Consider the following 21,538-nt stretch of genomic DNA (forward strand, 5'->3'; position numbering starts at 1 on the left):
GGTGGGGGGGTAAGAGGTGAAAAATTGGAACAAGAGGTTTGGCAATTGTTAATGCTGTAAAGTTACCCATGCATATATCCTGTAAATAAAAGGCTATTAAAAAAAAAAAAAGAAATGCTCCCTTCACTCTTCCTTATTCAAATTCTACTCATTTTTCAAGATCTGAGTCAATCCTTTTTATAAATTCCTCTATAACTACACTAGCTGTCATTGATTTCTTTCTCCTGTGAATTCCTATAAAATGTCTGTCACTAGCATTTTATCACAAAAGAAATGATTGATTTGGTTTGACTTACAGAAAGTTAATTTGAATAGAAAGCCAACATGAATATGGAATGTTGGTTGCCACCTACAAGTGATCCAGTAATCATCTGAATGCAGAGATTGTTTGACATCATGATGGGATAATAAAGTGGATTACATATCACCACATAGCACATATGCCATGGCCGCCAGGAGAAAACAGTCTGAAGTGTCAGAAAAGCAAAGAAAATAAAATTGTATTATACATTTATGAAGGGAAATCATTCTAGCCTTAGAAAAGAAGTTCATTAACATCTTGGGAGTAATAGCACATGAACTAAAAGCATTCATAAATGCTAAGTTACCAATAAATAAATACATAGTTGGGTGAAGTTGGGGTTCAATTGAAATTAATATCACCAGTCCAATGTTGCCTATTATGGTTATCAGGTAGATTATAAGGAAAAGTGTGAATAGAAGAATCTGAAGTTCTTGGTGACTCTCAATTCAGTGAGAATTAACTCAGTTGTTAAAGTGTTATTATCAGCCATCTCAGTATCCTAAAAACAAAAATTTTGTGTATATATTAGGGTGCAACTCAAAACCTACCTACTTCTTTCCACAAACAAGTCTACTCCCTTCCAGTGTTGTATCCTTAACTCTAAAATATAGCCGTTCATTAAGTATCTACCGTCAGGCACTGTGCTAAATGCTAAGGATACAAAAAATAGTGAAAGATGGTCCATGCCAACAAGGAGTTCACAATGGTGGAGAAAATATTCAAACAAATATATACAAAAAAGCTTACTTCCACTACATACTATCCATAGGTGCTGTCTGTTTACTGATTCCCTACAGGATAAATAAAAAATAATTAACAGAAAGTAGGCAGTAGAATTAACAGAGGTTTTTTAAGACTTCTTGTAAAAGATGGGATTTTAGTTGGGATTTTTAAAGCCTAGAAAATCAGTAGGCAGAGTTAAGCAGAAAGAGCATTCCAGGCATAAGGAATAGTAAGAAAAAATGCCTGGAGCCAATAGATGGACTGTCTTCTTCACTTCTGAGGGAATATAAATTTCTCTGAGCTTTTATGATCATAGATTCTGAAACTTTTTATTTTATTTTTATGTGTGTTTTAGTTTCTGAAAAAATTGGGGGTGCCAGGGAGATTAAGAATTTATGCTGCATTCAAAAGGTTCCTTTTCAAGGATTTATGCAAGCATTGTCTATTACCAAGGACTAGTGCTTGGGCTCTATAGTTTTAAATAACTAAATTGATAACAGTTGATAACCCCCATATAATGGATATATATATCCTGATATTTTCTTTTAGCTAATAAGTACTATAGCCAATGGTTCATTGATTTCAAAATCACATGCTCTTCAATATGTTAAGCTTGGAAATTCCAAAAAGAAATATCATTTATCAATTCATATTCTATCCATTTCACTATTCAGTCTCAGACAATGTTATCAAAGACAAATGTTATCAAAATGCCTCAGGCTTGACAAGGAGGCATTTTGATAATATTTGTCTTTGATAACCTTCTAATTTCAATAGTCTAGGCAGACTCACTATAAAGCTTTGAATTCCCTTAAAATTTTAATGGATCTATCATACTGAATTTTTCCAAATCACTGTTGAACTTATTCATATTCTTACATTTGAGTAATGGATTCAACAAGATTAGTATCGATTGTATGATGATGATCATATTTTTTGCTTGTCTCAAAAGTTCCTTTTTAAGGTTTTCAAGGGGTATTATAATAGCTTTACAGAATTTAGTGAGCATATCTCCATTTACATTATTGGTATCCTTTGTTAAAAGATTGAAAACTGGACATGTCTCATTTTTGTTTAGAACTACATGTATGGGGAAGTTAGCTGGCGAAGTGCTTAGAGCACTAGCCCTGAAGTCAGGACGACCTGAGTTCAAATCTGACCTCAGACACTTAACATTTCCTAGCTGTGTGATCCTGGGCAAGTCACTTAACCCCAATTGCCTCAGAAAAAAAAAGGGGGGGAAAAGAAGAATTACATGTATGACAAGACTTCTACCCATGCATTCCAATTATATTTGATAATTTTTTTTAATCTTTAATATATTCTTCTTCCTCTGTTTTTCCATTATTCTTTATTCTTGCTATTATTACCAGCAAGTCTAATTATACAAGTCTGAGAATGATTTTGTTATGTCATAACAAACATAACTCTCATAACAAAATCAGACTTGTATAATTAGGCTTCCTCTATGACCTCTGATAAAATAGCAACAACTATGTTGCCATCTATTCCAACTTATTTACAAAAGGAAACATTAATATAACAAACCTAATAATAGTATATTATTATTATATAATATATAATAGTATATAGTACTATAATATATATAATACATACATATATATATATATATATTAATAATAGTATATTTAAATAGTGGTCCAGTGCCTAAAGACTTCAAAGGAGAAAGAATTCACTATTGAAGCAGCCCATTCCTTTTAAATAACTCTAATTGTTAGGAAGTTTTTCCTGACAGCAAGCTCACATTTGCCTCTTTGCAGTATTTATCCATAACACCTTGTTCTTCAATTCTGGACCCAAAAAGAACAATAAATGTAAATTACTTTACCATATGACAGCCAATGCTATCATGTTCCCTTTCTACTCTGTTTCCCCCACCAAGACTACTCTTTTCCATTCTCAATATTCCCAATTCTTTCAATTGATTTTCATATGACAGACTCAAAGCTAATCACCATCTGTTTACCATATTCTGGAAACTTTCAAGCTTATCATTCCTTCTTAAACCATGATATACACAACTAAACATGATTATAAAGTCTGATGAGATGAGATTATATATTTCGTGTTATTCGATATAGCACTGTTCCCGTTTCCATGTTTATATACAGTATCTGTCCATGTTTATTCAATTATATGCAATTTGTGATTAGTAATTATTTCTTTTAGTCCTACACAATGTCATCAGTGATGATGAATGCCTTATAAGCCACCCACTAAATATTTGTGGAAGTAAATTTTCTTAGATCTTTGCTGTTTTTAGAGTTGCATATGAATTTTCAGTACCAGATGGCTTAAATTATGTCAGCATCTCAAAAAATAAAATAAACGTGTGAAAGTTTTGCTTTTTTACTAAGTAGGCAATTAATGAAATTTGGGAAAATATTTCTCAAATTGGTTGACATATTCAAGAACTGCTTTCTTATGTATCATTGAAAATTTACTAAAACAACATGAAATCAACCATAAGGCACAGTATTTCCAATATAAAAACATCATTTCAACAGCAACAATAATAGCTAACATTTTTATATTGTAATATCATGCCTTGGAGCACAAGAAATTACTTCTTTTTCAGACAATCCCAGTCCCTGAGATAATCTGAATTTTATAGGATTGTTTATGCTTATTATATAACTGAATATTATGGCCAATGGTGATCCATCTTCTCTTTCTTCTTTGGGCCATATATTTATATTCTCCAATCCCATTCAACTTAGGCTTTTTCCTGTCATTTATTCTAGAAGCTCTTTCCCCCTACAATGATAATTCTCCTTGGTAAGCTTAAAGACTAGGCAAGATCCTTCTTTCTTCCAGTTCTCTTATTTTCATCTCTAGGAAAGAGATCACTTTAGACTTATGTGAACATTGACTTTATTTGATATTGCCAGAGTCATGAATATAGAGCATTCTCTGGACTTCATCAAAAGGCTCCTTTTACTCTCTTCCATTCTTACTCAAAGTCAGATCTTCAGCCTTCCACTGTTATCATTACTAGTTTTTTCTATTAACTCTTAAAGTCTGCTAATGGCAAGTGACCTGGTAGAGTTAACTCTCTCAGTTCTCTTGAGTGAACTTAAATTTTTATATGTGTTTATACATATATACATTTGTATAAAAGTTCAAGTATATATATATATATATATATATATATATATATATATCCAATTTTGTCATAGTCTAGAGCTTGAAGAAGAGATACTATCTAAAGAGTACAGCTGGTAGGACAGTTTGATCAGAAAAGACAGTATGTAAAGAAGATTGTAATTTATATGTCTGCTCATCTTGTGTGATATGTACATATACATATATGTGTATTGTATGTATAGATGTATGCGCTATTTTATTAAATTTCTTTGATCAACAATTATAGTATATCTTATCATGCCCTAATGTAAATAAAAGCTTCTCAGGGTGTTCACAAAAAAAAAATTTAGTTACTAGTAAAGATTATTTAATTCATTGTCAAATATAAGTGGGTAGACAATGCTTAGAGCTTGTTTATACCAATAAATCTTAGGTAGATACTGGAAATGCACAATGAACTGGGTCCAAAAATGAACAGGAAGATGAGTGATATGGTTTACATAGATCTTTTAATTACTCCAAACTTGTCTCAAATAAATACACTAATGTTATTCTGGCTTTGTCTTATAGATGTGAGTCATGGAATACAAAATCTCTGAAGGATTATAGTGGAGGATTACCCAAAAGGCACTGGAGAGGATCATGGTAGATATAAACTGATCACAACATGATCCAAAAGACCAATTATATGAATAAGTTGTGTGAAGGATGTCATCAGAGAAATGTATGACTGCAAAAAAAATTTGGCCAGGTAGTCACATAGTGAGATGAAGTGATCAACAATGGATAGTTTGAATATTGTCTCAGTATCCAGAGATCTAGAAGAAGGCTCCAGCATCATGGGTATGGACTCTGCAAAGCAGATATATGGAAAATGTGTCTATCATATAAAGTGAACAGACATGGATGAGTTGCAATCTCCTTTACATAGTATCTGTTCCAAACTATCATACCAGCTTTCTCTTTTCTGACATCTCTTCTTCAAACTCCAGACCTTTTCATAAGTGACTCTCATTCTACCTCTACTCAATTCTTTCTCTTGGAAAAGTGAACATCCTTCAAGACAACTCAAGTAACACCCTCTATACAAAGTCTTTAGTGATCTCTCTGTCCCTTAATAGACTCTCCCTCTTAAAATTATTTTTGTATTGTTTTGTGCAAATATTGCATGTGCTTTTCTGTTTGGCTATTTTGTACCCCACATACAATGGAAGCTCCTTAAAAAGAGAAACTGTTGGTTTTGGTTTTATCTTTGAATTCTCAAATGCCTTCTATATAGTAGATATATTTTTTTAAAGTAATAATTGGATCCAATTTAATTGAGAAAGCCACTGATCATAAAATCAAAGTCTGAAGACCATAGATTTAGCGCTAAAAGAAACCTCAAGGGATAATTAAATTTAGTGTTATTTTACAGATCAGATGAAGTGGTAATTCATAGGACATAGTTGTGTGATATCTGAGACCTGCCCAGTAGTTTTCCCTGACTATCAAGTGTAATGACTACGTTAATACCTTGGATACTTTAGAATCAGCCAGAGTCAGGATCAGCAAAATTCTTTATTCTTTGTGGACGTGAACGGAATGGCAATATGAAGTGAGAGAGATCATGACTTTCTCCCTCCACCCACCAAATCCTCCACCCAATCTCCTATACAACAGATCAAGCCTCCAGAGTAGTGGGCAGGGACATTCTTTCTCCAAGCATATACTAATAGAGTATTGTTCAATTGGTAATTAGCCATAAGTGCTCAGAACTCAGTGCATCAACTCAGCTTCAGGCCATTACATCTCCCGCTTTCTTTTGTTTTAGAACACAGGTGGTCAGGCCATCCCTGACCTCTCAGGGAGGTGAGAGCCCCCAAGGGGAGTGATCACGCCCTCCCTGACTTCTCAGAAAAGGAGGTGAAAACACCGAAAAGAAGGTGATCACGCCCCACCTGACTTCTTAAGAAAGGAGGTGAAAGCACTAAAGAAGAGATGATCATACCCTCCCGACATCTCAGGAAGGGAGATGAAAAGCACCAAAGGGAAGTGGGGATTGCTAGCAGGTTTCTAGGCTGAAGGGTCTTATTAGAAACAGATATGCACAAACCCATAGCATGGGAGGTATTACACAAGCACATAGCAATAACACACAGGCTATTAGTGATGACTCTCCCCACAGTCAGTGGAGGCTCGATGTGGTATAACAAACATGAATTGGACATGCTAGTAGTGATATAACAAACAATATGAATAAACATGGTGTTGTAAAAGATTTCCTCCTAGGAGGGTATGTAAACAACAGTCACATGTACGCCTTCTTCAGCAGCCAAGAGATAGTCCAAAACCAATCTACTGTTCACTGCTTCACGTGTCAGGGAATCCAATGATCCTCGCAAGTTTTTGAAGTCCTGCAACAGTCTTTTTATATGTTAGGGAATCCAATTACTCCTACAGATTTTGAAGTCCTGCAACAGTTCATTTGTTTTTTTTTTTTTGTTTGTTTGTTTTTTAATGTTAGGGAATCCAATGATTCCAGCAGATTTTAAAGTCCTGCAACAGTCTTATCATTTCTCAGAAAATCCAATGATTTCTGAGGGCTTTGAAGTCCTACAACAGTCTTATCATGTCTCAGAGAATCCAATGATTCCTGAGGGTTTTCAAGTCCTGCAACAATCTTATCATATCTCAGAAAATCCAGTGATTCCTGAGGGTTTTGAGGGCATTCAGTTTCATTCTAAAATTTGTGTCTTTTATAATCACAATACTGTGGTAGGTAGTAGAATTATAAAGATAAGAAATTACAGTCTTTATTTCAAAGGTCTTATAGTAAGGGGATAAGATACATTCATTTTTTAACTAGTTCAAGTTATGGTATAATACAGAGAAGAAATTTGTTCAGCTTGAAAAATTTAAGAAGATTGTAGAATCAGAGAAAACTCCATGGAGGAGGTAAAGCTATTATTATGAAGGGACCTATATTATGAAAGAAAGGAAGAATTTTAATAGGTTGGTTGATCATTGTCCTTTCTTCTCAGAGAACCAAAATGACATCCCAATGTTATTCAAGTTACAATGTGTCTGATGGTGGCTGATTAGACCAATATAAGCTCAAAATGCTCCACCATAGATTGGTCACAAATAGTCCAAATGAACATTTGGTATGGATTCTTAAATGTGAGCATCTCATGTTTCTTTTGAACTATTTCAATTCTGCTTTTCTTCCCTAAAGAGGGCTTGTCATTCTGGGTAACCTTGTGCCAGTGTCTCCCATGTCATGCAATCAATTTGAAAGTTCTTGAGAGATCTTGAAATTTTTTCTGACCACCAAGTGAATGCCTGACTTGTATGAGTCAACAAAATAGTCTTTTTGGTAAGCACATACTTGATATTTGAACAAGGGTGCTGTCCTCAGTAGTATAACACTGAGTTTTGCCTGTTCCAAAGAGTCTGGGGTTCAATTCCTCAACTGGGAAGTGGAATTGGGAATTTTAATAAGTAGAGAGATATGGAAGGAGTCTACATGTATCATGGTAATACTATTTGGTCTACCTCTCACCATAAAATAGAGGAAGCATACTGAACTGGAAAAAGGCTAATAAGCATAATTTGGCCAGAACAAATAATCAATAAGGATAGTAGAGTAAATGAGCAAAGATAAACTGGAACTAAATTATGGAGTACTTAAATTCTTTAATCAGTGAAATGTGTAATGAAAAATTTGAAAGCCAACATCAAAGACTAATTTCAAGGAACTTTTTTCATAGGATAAATTTTCTATTGAGTTCAGGTTTTTTTGAGACAACATCCTAAAAATCTTACAATTCACTGAATATCCTCTTTTTCCTTCAGCATTATACTTAATTTTGCTGGATATATTATTTTAGGCCACAACACTGATTGATTGTTGATGCTCTAGAAACTGAGCTCTTTTATCATAGTTGCAGATAAAGTGCAGTTCTTATTGTAGTTCCAACATATTTGAGTTGTTATTGTTGTTGTAGTTATTCTTATTGTTCTTACTTGTAAAATTTTCTCTTTGATCTGGGAATTTTGAAATTTAGCAAAAATATTTCCATATGTTTTCCTATAGGATTTTTTTTCTATTTATACTTTCTCCTCTCCTATTTATACTTTCTATCACTCCAGGAAATTTTTTAAAAAATTTATTTCTTATATTATTGTATGAAGGTCTTTTATTTGTTATTGCTTTCAGGTAGTTCAATTATTCTTATGTTTTCTCTTCTTGATCTGTTTTCCGGATCTGTTGTTTTATCTTATGCTTCATATTATCTTCTATTTTTTCATTATTTACATTTTAAAAAATTATTTCTTAGTCTCTCTTCCTTTTGTGCAATTCTAATTTTCAGAGTCGTTTTCTTTTTAAATAATTCTGGATCTCCATTTTCTAGTTGGCTGACTTTCTTTTCATAATCTTCTTGTTTTCCTTGGATTGTTCTTTATTTTAAGTTTTTTCTCAATCTCTCTCATTTGATTTTTAAAGTCTTTTTTGAGTTCTGTAAATTTTTGGGGGTCAGGTAGCCATTTAACAATACTCTTTGGGCTAGGGAAACTGTTGTTTAATTGCAGTATCAACCTCTGAGAATAAATCCTAGTCTTCCTTATTCCCATTGTAAGTTTCTATGATTGGGTTCTTTCTCTTTTGCCTGCTCACTTTTTAAAAATAAGAACTTAATCACCTCTAGTCCTGGGGTGGAGGGGTCCCTCTGGCTTCAGATCTTCCTTCAGGTCACTCTTCTGAAATGGATTCTCAAATCAAGAACTCCACTCTTCTATAACTATCTGCAGCCAGCAGCTATACTGCCTCACTGCTTCTTCAATTACTGGGAATGTGTTGGTTCTTTCTCACCCAGAGCTGCATCTCTGCAGCATGGCTGGGCCTAATGTTCCTTATCAGCAAATTATTCCCTTCACAATTATTTTCTGATTCAAATTTCTTTTCTAAGCCAATGATCATATAATGACTGGGGCTCTAAAAATATCTGGGAAAATTATTAGTCATTTGTTTTCAAAACTATTTGTCTCATTCTTCAAAGCATTTTTAAGTCAAATATGTTGTGGTGATTGTATGGATTCATCAATTAAATGATTTCCATTTCTTTTTTGGTTCTCACTTCAGCTGTTATTGCCATCCCTTCTGAAATTACTGGATACTGTTTCAAAACAATATATTTGAAAGGAAAGAACAATGAATGTTGAAAGATTATTCTTTCAATAGGAAAAGATTATTCTGATTAATGTTATTACATTAGTTATTCAATTCAATTTTAAAACATTTTAAAAGCACCTCACCCTATGTCACTTCTAGAAGGTAAGGGGGACATGACACATAGAAAGACAGATAATACAATGAATGTTGAAAGATTATTCTTTCAATAGGAAAAGATTATTCTGATTAATGTTATTACATTAGTTATTCAATTCAATTTTAAAACATTTTAAAAGCACCTCACCCTATGTCACTTCTAGAAGGTAAGGGGGACATGACACATAGACAGACAGATAATACATATTACAAAAATGAAAAACACCTTGAAAACATAAACAAAGAGCCAAGTGAGATCTGAGGGATATTCCAACTTGTGATATTCTATCTGGACAATCCAAAGGACTGGTAGGAACTTTATAGGAAAAAATGAGTAATCCTATTATCAGAATAGATTGAGTAGGAGCATAGAAGTAGAGAAAAAAAGAAAGAAAGAAAGAAAGAAAGAAAGAAAGAAAGAAAGAAAGAAAGAAAGAAAGAAAGAAAGAAAGAAAAAAGAAAGAAAGGAAGGGAGGGAGGGACAAGAAAAAGAGAGAGAAAGAGAAAAAGAAAGAAAGAAAAGACAGGAAAAAAGAAAAGAAAGAAAGAGAGAGGAAAAAGAGAGAAGAAAGAAAGAAAAAAGGAAGGAAGGAAGAAAGAAAAATGTTATGAAGGAAAGAAGAAAAAACAAGGAAGAAAGGAAAAATGAAAAAGGAATATGAAGGAAACAAGGAAGAAAGGACATGAAGCAGAGACAAAGAGGAAGGAAGAAAAAAAGTAGGTAGGAAAGAAGAATATAAAGAAAGTTATAAGGGAAGAAGGAAGGAGGATCAGAAGGAAGGAAACAAACATTTAATAAGTGCCTACTATGTATTATGCCCTGTGCCAAGCAATTTACAAAAATTATTTCATTTGATTCTTATAATATCCCTGGGAAATAATTGCTATCACTATCCCCATTTTACAGTTTGAGAAAACCAAGTCAAACAGACGGAAGTGAGCCAGTGAGTGCCTGAGGCTATATTTTAACTCAGGATTTCCTGACTCTAGGCCCAGAGCTTTACCAACTGAAACCACCTAGAAGGGCATGTTCAGAGAATGTTGAGTTCAGTTTTAGATGAAGCATAGATTGCATGGAGGGCAACTATAGGATATCAATATATGAAGATAGGTGGACCAGGGTAAAGGACCAGGCTCATGAATTTGTACTTTACTTAGTAAATACTAAGGAGTTAATTGAAGAATTTTGAAGAAAAAAAGGTGACCAGATAATTTGACCAGTTTATCACTGTGTAATTAATAAGGGTAATAAATGACTTGTTTTTCATAATGCTTTAAATGTGTGAAGTGTTTTTTTTTTTTTGTTTGTTTTTTTACTTTTTGTGGAAATTTTTATTTTTTGGTAAGTTGTACATCAGCAACTATACAGTAGATGGCAGTAGATTGTAAATAAATGATTAAATTTCCTTTGAAAAAATCTGGTTCTATGAGCTAACATTTCATGTTTTTTGTGTACTAACTTCTAAACTATAACAGAATTATGAAATATGAAGTATTTTAAGTCATCTCTATCAGCTTCTAATAATTCCAAAAAGTACTTTCTGTTTTTCTCACATGTACCTTGGTCTCAACCTATTATTAAGTTTATAATATAATATTTTACGTTATATCTGTCAATATTGGACTAGCCATTCATAGAACCCAGGATTCCATGTTCTGTCTCCACCTATTTGTGCAAAACATAATCAGGACCAATAATCCAGTCTCTTTTTTGTATTCATTGTCAGAATCTGTGTCCTCCTCCAAGGCTTAAAAAAGGTGCTTCCTCTGTGAAGCCTCCCTGAGTTACCTCCAGGCATTAATTCTGTTCCCCTTCCATTTTTCTTATACAGTAGTCATTTGTTTAAATCAGTGGTTCTCAAAGTATGGTCTAGAGCAGGGATCCTCAAACTATAGCCTGTGGGCCAGATGCAGCAGCTGAGGACATTTATCCGCCTCACCCAGGGCTATGAAGTTTCTTTATTTAAAGGCCCACAAAACAAAGTTTTTGTTTTTACTATAGTCTACCCTCCGACAGTCTGAGACAGTGAACTGGCCCCCTATTTAAAAAGTTTGAGGACCCTTGGTCTAGAGAATCCTGGGGATCTCTGAAACCCTTTTAGAAGGTCTACAAATTCAAAAATAGTTTTTATTTCCAATATGGTAAATGTCTACAAATATAATCCAGATAAACAAAAACGCTTTGGAGAGATCCTCAATAATTTTTAATATGATAAAGATACTGAAAACAAAAGTTTGAGAATCACTGGTTTAAATGGTGAACTCCCCTAATAACACATAAAATGCCTGATGGCAGAGATTGATTGCTCATTTTTGATGCTATGTCCACAGTGCTATGTTAGTTTATACTGTAGCCTGTTCCTACCTGTTCTGTATTTCTCTACTGCCCACTGACTTTCTTTCTTTTTTTTTTTTTTAAATTATAGTAACTTTTTATTGACAGAATCCATGCCAGGGTAATTTTTTTTTTACAACATTATCCCTTGCACTCACTTCTGTTCCAATTTTTCCCTCCCACCCTCCACCCCCTCCCCTAGATGGCAAGCAGTCCTATATATGTTGAATATGTCCTAGTATATCCTAGATACAATGTATGTGTGCAGATCCAAAAGTTTTCTTGTTGCACAGGGAGAATTGGATTCAGAAGGTAGAAATAAACCGGGAAGAAAAACAAAAATGTAAACAGTTTACATTCATTTCCCAGTGTTTTTTCTTTGGGTGTAGCTGCTTCTGTCCATCATTGATCAATTGAAACTGAATTAGATCTCTTTGTCAAAGAAATCCACATCCATCAGATTACATCTTCATACAGTATCATTGTTGACGTATATAATGATCTCTTGGTTCTGCTCATTTCACTTAGCATCAGTTCATGTAATTCTCTCCAAGCTTCTCTGTATTCATCTTGCTGGTCATTTCTTACAGATCAATAATATTCCATAACATTCATATACCACAATTTACCCAACCATTCTCCAATTGATGGGCATCCACTCAGTTTCCAGCTTCTAGCCACTACAAACAGGGCTGCCACAAACATTTTGGCACATATTGGTCCCTTTCCCTTCTTTAGTATCTCCTTGGGGTATAAGCCCAGTAGAAACAGTGCTGGATCAAAGGGTATGCACAGTTTGATAACTTTTTGGGCATAATTCCAAATTGCTCTCCAGAATGGTTGGATTCGTTCACAGCTCCACCAACAATGTATCAGTGTCCCAGTTTTCCCACATCCCCTCCAACACTCATCATTATTTTTCCTGTCATCTTAGCCAATCTGACAGGTGTGTAGTGGTATCTCAGAGTTGTCTTAATTTGCATTTCTCTGATTAATAATGATTTGGAACACTCTTTCATATGAGTGGTAATGATTTCAATTTCATCATCTGAAAATTGTCTGTTCATATCCTTTGACCATTTATCAATTGGAGAATGGCTTGGTTTCTTATAAATTAGAGTCAGTTCTCTATATATTTTGGAAATGAGGCCTTTATCAGAACCTTTAACTGTGAAGATGTTTTCCCAGTTTGTTGCTTCCCTTCTAATCTTGTTTACATTAGTTTTGTTTGTACAGCAGCTTTTTAATTTGATATAATCAAAATTTTCTATTTTGTGATCAATAATGGTCTCTAGTTCGTCTTTAGTCACAAAATTCTTCCTCTTCTACAAGTCTGAGAGATAAACTATGCTATGTTCCTCCAGTTTGTTTATAATCTCATTCTTTATGTCTAAATCATGGACCCATTTTGATCTTATCTTGGTATACAGTGTTAAGTGTGGGTCCATGCCTAATTTCTGCCATACTAATTTCCAGTTGTCCCAGGAGTTTTTTGTCAAATAATGAATTCTTATCCCAAAAGTGAGGATCTTTGGGTTTGTCAAACACTAAATTGCTATAGTTGACTATTCTGTCTTGTGAACCTAACCTGTTCCACTGATCAACTAATCTATTTCTTAGCCAATACCAAATGGTTTTGGTGACTGCTGCTTTATAATATAGTTTTAGATCAGGTACAGCTAGGCTACCTTCATTTGATTTTTTTTCATTAATTCTTTTGAGATTCTTGACCTTTTATTATTCCATATGAATTTTGTTGTTATTTTTTCTAGATCATTAAAATATTTTCTTGGAAGTCTGATTGGTGTAGCACTAAATAAATAGAATTAGTTTAGGGAGTATTGTCATCTTTATTATATTCGCTCGACCTATCCAGGAGCACTTGATATTTTTCCAATTGTTTAAGTCTGACTTTATTTGTGTGGAAAGTTTTTTGTAATTTAGCTCATATAATTCCTGACTTTCCTTTGGTAGATAGATTCCCAAATATTTTATGCTGTCGACAGTTATTCTGAATGGAATTTCTCTTTGTATCTCTTGCTGTTGGATTTTGTTGGTGATGTATAAAAATGCTAGGATTTATAGGGATTTATTTTATAACCTGCAACTTTGCTAAAGTTATGGATTATTTCTAATAGCTTTTCGTAGAATCTCTAGGGTTCTCTAGTATACCATCATATCATCTGCAAAGTGATAGTTTGGTTTCCTCACTGCCTATTCTGATTCCTTTAATCTCTTTCTCGACTCTTGATTGCCGAGGCTAGTGTTTCTAATACAATATTGAATAATAATGGTGACAGTGGGCAACCTTGCTTCATTCAGATCTTACTGGAAAGATTCAGTTTTCCCCATTGCATATGATGCTTACTGATGGTTTTAAATATATGCTCCTGACTATTTTAAGAAAAAGTCCATTTATTCCTATACTCTGAAGTGTTTTTATTAGGAATGGATGTTGGATTTTATCAAATGCTTTTTCTGCATCTATTGAGATGAACATATGGTTTTTGTTAGTTTGCTTATTGATATAGTCAATTATGCTAATAGTTTTCCTAATATTGAACCAGCCCTGCATTCCTGGTATAAATCCTACTTGATGATAGTGTATTATCCTGGGGATGATTTTCTGTAATCTTTTGCTAATATTTTATTTAAGATTTTTAGCATCGATATTCATTAGAGAGATTGGTCTATAATTTTCTTTCACTGTTTTCAGCCTACCTGGTTTAGGTATCAGTACCATGTCTGTGTCGTAAAAGGAGTTTGGTAGGGACTCCTTCAGTCCCTATTTTTCAAATAGTTTATATAGCATTAGGAGTTAATTGTTCTTTAAATGTTTGTAGAATTTACATGTAAATCCATCTGGTCCTGGGGATTTTTTCTTAGGGAGTTGGTTAATAGCTTGTTCTATTTCTTTTTCTAAGATGGGACTATTTAGGATATTTACTTCTTCCTCTGTTAATCTGGGCAAGCTATATTTTTGAGGTATTCTTCCATTTCATTTAAGTTGTCAGATTTATTGCCATAAAGTTGGGCAAAGTAATTCCTAATTATTGCTCTAATTTCCTCTTCATTAGTGGCGAGTTCTCCCTTTTCATTTTTAAGACTAACAATTTGATTTTTCCTCTTTCCTTTTTTTAATCAGATTTACTAAGGGTTTGTCTATTTTGTTGGTTTTCATAGAGACCAACTCTTAGTTATTAATTAGATTCAATAGTTTTTTTTACTTTCAATTTTATTGATCTCTCCTTTTATTTTTAGAATTTCAAGTCTAGTGTTTGACTGGGGGTTTTTAATTTGTTCCTTTTCTAGCATTTTTAGTTGCAAGCCCAATTCGTTGACCTTCTCTTTCTCTACTTTATGCAAGTAAGCCTTTAGAGATATGAAATTTCCCCTTATTACCACTTTGGCTGCATCCCACACATTTTGATATGATGTCTCATTATTGTCATTCTCTTGGGTGAAGTTATTAATTATGTCTATGATTTGCTGTTTCACCCAATCATTCTTTAGTATGAGATTATTTAGTTTCCAATTATTTTTTGGTCTACTTTCCCCTGGCTTTTTGTTGAGTGTAATTTTTATTGCATCGTGGTCTGAAAAGGATGCATTCACTATTTCTGCCTTACTGCATTTGAGTTTGAGGTTTTTATGTCCTAATATATGGTCTATTTTTGTATAGGTTCCATGAACTGCTGAAAAGAAAGTATACTCCTTTCTGTCTCCATTTCGTTTCTCCAGAGGTCTATCATATCTAACTTTTCTAGTATTCTATTTACCTCTTTGACTTCTTTCTTATTTATTTTGTGATTTGATTTATCTAATTCTGAGAGTGAAAGGTTGAGATCTCCCACTATTATAGTTTTGCTGTCTATTTCTTCTTGCAGCTCTCTTAATTTCTCTTGCATTTGATGCATATATGTTTAATATTGATAGTGCTTCATTATTTATGCTACCCTTTAGCAATTTATAGTGCCCTTCCTTATCTCTTTTAATTAGATCAATTTTTGTTTTTGCTTGATCTGAGATCAGGATGGCTACCCCTGCTTTTTTGACTTCACCTGAAGCATAGTAGATTTTGCTCCATCCTTTTACCTTTATTCTGCATGTTTCATTCATGCATCCCTGCTTCAGGTGTGTTTCCTGTAAACAACATATTGTAGGATTCTGGCTTTTAATCCATTCTGCTAATCGCTTCCTCTTTATGGGGGAGTTTACCCCGTTCACATTTATGGTTAAAACTACCAATTCTGTGTATTGCCATCTTGGTAACTATTTATGCTTTTCTCCCTTCTTTCCCCCTTACCCCCTTCCCAGTATTAAACTTGTGAGCACCACTTGCTTCTCACAGCCCTCCCTTTTTAGTATCCCTCCTCCCCACCTTAGCATTCCTCCCCCTATCTTACTCCTTTCCCTCACAGTTTCCATATTCCCTTCTGTTTAGCTTATTCCTTCCCTTTTCACTTTTCCCTTCTCACTTTTCAATGAGATGGGAGAAGTTTCACCATATATTGAATATGTCTAACATTTTTTCTCTTTAAGTCAATTCTTATGGCAGTAAAATACCCACTATATTCATCCCCTCCATTCTTTCTCTCAGATATAATAGGTTTCCTTTGCCTCTTTTTTGAGATGAGTACCCCTCTTTCCCTTTTTCTGATACAATGTCCTTTCCACCTCTAATTTCTAGAACAAAGGTATACATGTATTTTTTATACATCTTTACAGCAGAAATATAGTTCCCAGATTTCTTTTACGCTTTTAGGTTTTCTTGAGTTCTATGTTGCAGATCAAACTTCTTGTTAAGTTCTGTTTTTCACCAAAAATAGGTGAAATTCACTTATTTCGTTGAATGACCATCTTCTTCCCTGGAAAAAGATGCTCATTCTGGCTGGGTAAGTTATTTTTGGTTGCATACCGAGTTCCTTAGCCTTTCAGAATATCATATTCCAGGCCCTTCGATCTTTTAATGTGGATGCTACTAGATCTTGGGTGATCCTTATTGTGGCTCCTCTATATTTGAATTGGGTTTTTCTAGCCACTTGGAGTATTTTTTTCCTTTGTTTGAGGGTTCTGGCATTTGGCCACTATATTTCTTAGTGTTTTGATTTTGGATCCCTTTCAATGGAGTGATCGATGAGATCCTTTCAATGTCTATTTACCCTCTGTTTCTATGACTTCTGGGCAGTTCTCTTTGATAATTTCTTGGAAAATAGTGTCCAGGCTCTTTTTTTCATCGTATTTTTCTGGGAGTGCAATGATTCTCAGATTGTCTCTCCTAGACCTGTTTTTCCAAGGTCTGCTTGTTTTCCCAGAAGGTATTTCACATTTTTCTCTCCATTGTTTGGTTTTGGTCTTGCTTGACTGATTCTTCTTGTCTCCTCGAGTCATTCAATTCCATTTGTTCTATTCTTATTTTCAATGAAGTGTTTTCTTCACTCACTTTTTTTATATCTTTTTCTAATTGTCCAATTTGTTCTATGGAATGTTTTTCCATTTCCCCAATTTTATTCTTTAGAGAGCTATTTTCTGTTTCTAGTTCACTAATCCTATTTTTCAAGGATTTGTTTTCTTTATCCACTCTGTCTTTAAATGAGTGGAATGACTTCTCCAGTCTCTCTTGCCAAGCCTCCCTCTCCCTTTCCCATTTTTCTTCTAGCTCTCTTGTGAGAGCCTTTTTAATTTCTTCTATGAGATTCATCTGTGCTGAGGAACAGGTGATCTCCTCCTGTGGGGATTCACCTAAAGATAATCTGTTTTTAGTCTCCTCAGATTTAGAGTCTGTTCTCTGTCTGTATAAAAGCTGTTAATCGTTAAAGTCCTTTTTAACTTTTTGCTCATTTTGTCAGAGAAGAATCAGAGACAAACTAGCAAAGAAAAAAAAGGAAAAAAACCCCAAATGGAATCTGCTTTTTTGGGGGAGGGCCTGGGTGGCATTACCAAGCTTTCTCTACACACTAAGGGGGCAGCAGCAAGGCACTAGCAGGACTGTGCTGTGCCTGTGCTCTGAGACTCTGAGAGCGTGCTGAGACGCTGTAGGGGAGGGGTGGCCAGTCTCAAGGAACTCCAGCTGTTTGGGGTTGTATTCTTCACCCCCAGTGTTTTTAGCTTCTCTGCTGGGCTACTGACTTGCTGCCAGGGCAAAGTATCCAATCCTGTAGTGAAGCTCTTCCCATAGAGACGTCTGAGATCACACCCCAACCCCCTCCAGTCTGCTTGGTTGTGAGCTGCCTGCCGAGCTCTTGCTGCCGTTGCCCTCAGCCTATGCCCGATCTAAAACTGTCCCACCCTCAAGCAAAAACAGACCTTTCCTGGCGAATCTCAAGGATGTCTTTTCTTGGTAACTGTTTGCGTTTTTTTTTTTTTTTCAGGAAGGCATTAATTCAGAGGCTTGTAATGAGATGGATTCTGAGAGAAAATGCGGAACTTACACAGCTGTGTGCCTCCTTGCCACCATCTTGGCCGGAAGTTGTAAAGTGCTTTATATCTCATCTCATTTCATCCTAAATTCCCTGTATAATGAGCACAAAGTGGCAAGGAGTGTAGCGACACAAACCTAAGACACAGATATAGCATAGGTCTACACAAAACATGTCCATTCATGGAAATAGACATAGACATGGATATAAATTTTATATGAATAGCACGAACAAGGGCATATAGAAAGGAAAAAGTCATGGAATGCAAAAAGACATCCTAGCTATTTAGTTATTCTGTGTAAATGCTAACATATAGAGAGATGCTAAATGGGCACATTTGAACTCTTCTGAAATTTTTTCATGGAACTATTCTAGTTTTTCTATAACCTGCACGTATTCTCTAAAGAGAAACATTCATGAAGTCTGATTTCTCCAAGTTTATGTGACTAATTGCTCTCTTCATGATGGGGAACAGATTCATCTATGAGCACTCAATTAGGTCAATCACTAGTGAATAAACATTTATTTAATGCCTACTGGATACCAGGCACTGAGCTAAGTGCTGGGGGTGTATATAAGAAGCAAAAGATAGCACCTGCCCTCAAAGAATTCATCATTTAATGAGGGAAACAAGAGAACAAATATGTACAAGTTATGAATAGTGGAAATAGGAAATAACTGAGAGAGAACACTTGAATTAAAGGAGTTTAGGAAAAGTAGGTGGAACACTAGATAGTCTGCTTGGAGATGGGAAAACCCTAGTATGAATCTTGCCTCAGACACTTAGTAGGCATATGACTTTGAACTTGTCATTAACTTCCTTCTGTTTCAGTTCACTCATCTATAAAATGAGAATAATAATAGCACCTTCCTTCATTCTCAAAGAGGATCAGTAACATCATGAGTGTGATACCTTGAATTGCCTGTCAATTGGATTAGAGTGAAAAATGTGAAATGTTTTGCAAATCTAACACACACTATATACACATATATGTGTATGCTAGCTATCATTACTTAAACAAGTTGTTTTAATTTTCCTGATTCTTACAACCATATTCTAAAATGGTTGATAGGCTTAAATATTTTTATTAAAGAGAGAAGTTGATTCTTAAATCATTCTAATTAAAATATATGCAGCATCAAGTAGAATTTTTTTCATGCATGAATGCTACTTTTTATGATTTTTGGTATGTAAGCCTGAGTACAGATGAACCCAGCAGCAGTCCAAACTTGACATCAAAATCATGCCCCATCTGGGCCAGAGAATCCTGGTGGAAGATCTCTGAAATTCTTGCAAAGGGTCTACAAATTCAAAATTAGTTTTTATGTCTGATATTGGAAATATCTATAGATGTAACCCACATAAGCACAAAGTTTGGACAGATCTTCAATAATTTTTCATAGTATAAAGATACTGAGGACAAATGTTTGAGAACTACTGCCTTTGTGCTTTTGCATTGTGCTTCCCAGAGTGACTATAGTAACAATTCAATCAATAAATATTTGTTCCCTGGTGCTTTAGCTTTAGCTGATGCTTGCATTTCAACCATGGTGAGCCCTAATATGTTGGTGAGCTTTGTAACCCAAAATAAAATTATATCCTTACCTCAATGCATAATACAATTCAATTTTTTTTTCATTTAGTGCAACCAGAGAATGTTTTCTTCTGACTGTGATGGCATGTGAGAGATATGTAGCCATCTGTAAATCCTTGCTTTATCCAGTGGTGAAGATTAATAGGTTATGTAGCCACCTGTCAGTTTTTTCATATGTACTTGGCTTTCTGCATTCCATAATTCGTGTGGCTTTGTTATTTAGATTAACTTTCTGCCACTCCAACTAAATCCATTATTTTTTGTGATATCATACTTTTATATAAAATTTCTTGTACTGACCTTGTAAAGGGCTGAAATTCTGAGTTGATGCACTGGAATCAGACAACTGAGCACTTAAGGCTAATTATCGATTGGACAATACTCTTATTAGCATATGTTTGGAAAAATGGCCCTTCCCACTATTCTGTGCTGGCTCGAGGTTGTGGAGATCCTGCATCCATCCAATTCACTTCTACCTCTAAAGACCAAGAATAAAGACCAAGAACTTTTGCTTATCCTGACTCTGGCTGATTTTAAGGCATCCAAGGTGCTAACTCGGTCTTCATACTGACACTTCTATTAATATTCTGGTGATTTTTATCTTCTCTGGGTCAATTCAGGCTTTTGCAATTTTAACTATTCCAAGCTCTTATATTTGTATTCTCTTTGCCATTCTGAAAAAGAAATAGCAAAAAAGGAAGAAGAAAGGCCTTCTCCACTTGTGGAGCGCACCAGTTCTCTGTTTCCTTATTCTTTGGCTCTCTACTCTTCATGTATGTGAGTCCTCAATCAATTCAAGCAAATGATCAACATATGGTGGATTCATTATTCTATATGATTGTAATTCCTATGCTAAATCATTTTATCTATAGCATCTATAGCAGGGAAGTTAGAGAAGCTCTGAGAATTGTATTAAAGTGAATATTACTTCCTCAGTAAAATTATTTTATTTCCTTTATCTCATTTTATGAAATAAATCATTAAATGATGTACTAGTATTCTAAACTTATATTTGTCAATGTGAAGATGAGTTTCTTGTGATCTCAATCATGTCTAATGTAATCATTTATACTATTAGCCCATCAGATTTAAATGGCCACAGTACACTATTAACAAATGTAGACATTTATTGCAATCTTAAATATAATTTTCTAGATTAATTAAAAAAAAATGACAAATGTTTGCTATCCTGAATATTACTTTACAAATAATTTATTTTGGAAATAGGTATGTTTGTTGTGACAAGACTAGAATGGAACAGTCAACTTGATTCACATCACCTATGATTCTAAAAGGCTAAACTTGGTTGTATTGGATTGCAGAGATATTTTGTTGGACATAAAATGGTCCTTTGTATCATTTTTCTGGAGAGTCATGAACTCACCCCTTATGAGGAACAAGCTTAAATTATTTAAAGAAAAAAATGACAATAATTTACTTTTTGTTGTTTAATAATTGAAATTTACAATGTATTTGTAACCTTGTATTTACATATGTTAAAGTAAATAAACTGAAGCAATCTTCATTGTGTGTAGTGATCAAGTGCAATTGAAATAATATTTTTAACTAAAAAATTAGAATTGTAAAAAATATTGAATTCATTTTTTGGAGGATAGTTGCCTGAATGCATCAGTTGGACACAAGAAGAAGTCTAGGTTTGTGAAAATCTTCATGAAGAGTTCTAGAAAATTTTAGCTATTCCTCTATTTTAGGGTTTTATTTAGATTAAATTTAGAATTTTGA

The 21,538-nt window shown here is 34.3% G+C and overlaps 2 pseudogenes; one reads left to right on the forward strand and one right to left on the reverse strand.

The window, feature by feature from the left end:
- Positions 1-234: 234 nt before the first annotated feature.
- Positions 235-794, reverse strand: LOC100916988 (annotated as a pseudogene).
- Positions 795-980: 186 nt separating this feature from the next.
- LOC100917249 lies at positions 981-20,716 on the forward strand (annotated as a pseudogene).
- The last annotated feature ends 822 nt before the right edge of the window (positions 20,717-21,538 follow it).

Source organism: Sarcophilus harrisii, chromosome 3 (genome assembly GCF_902635505.1).
Source record: "Sarcophilus harrisii chromosome 3, mSarHar1.11, whole genome shotgun sequence".
NCBI classification, from domain to species: domain Eukaryota; kingdom Metazoa; phylum Chordata; class Mammalia; order Dasyuromorphia; family Dasyuridae; genus Sarcophilus; species Sarcophilus harrisii.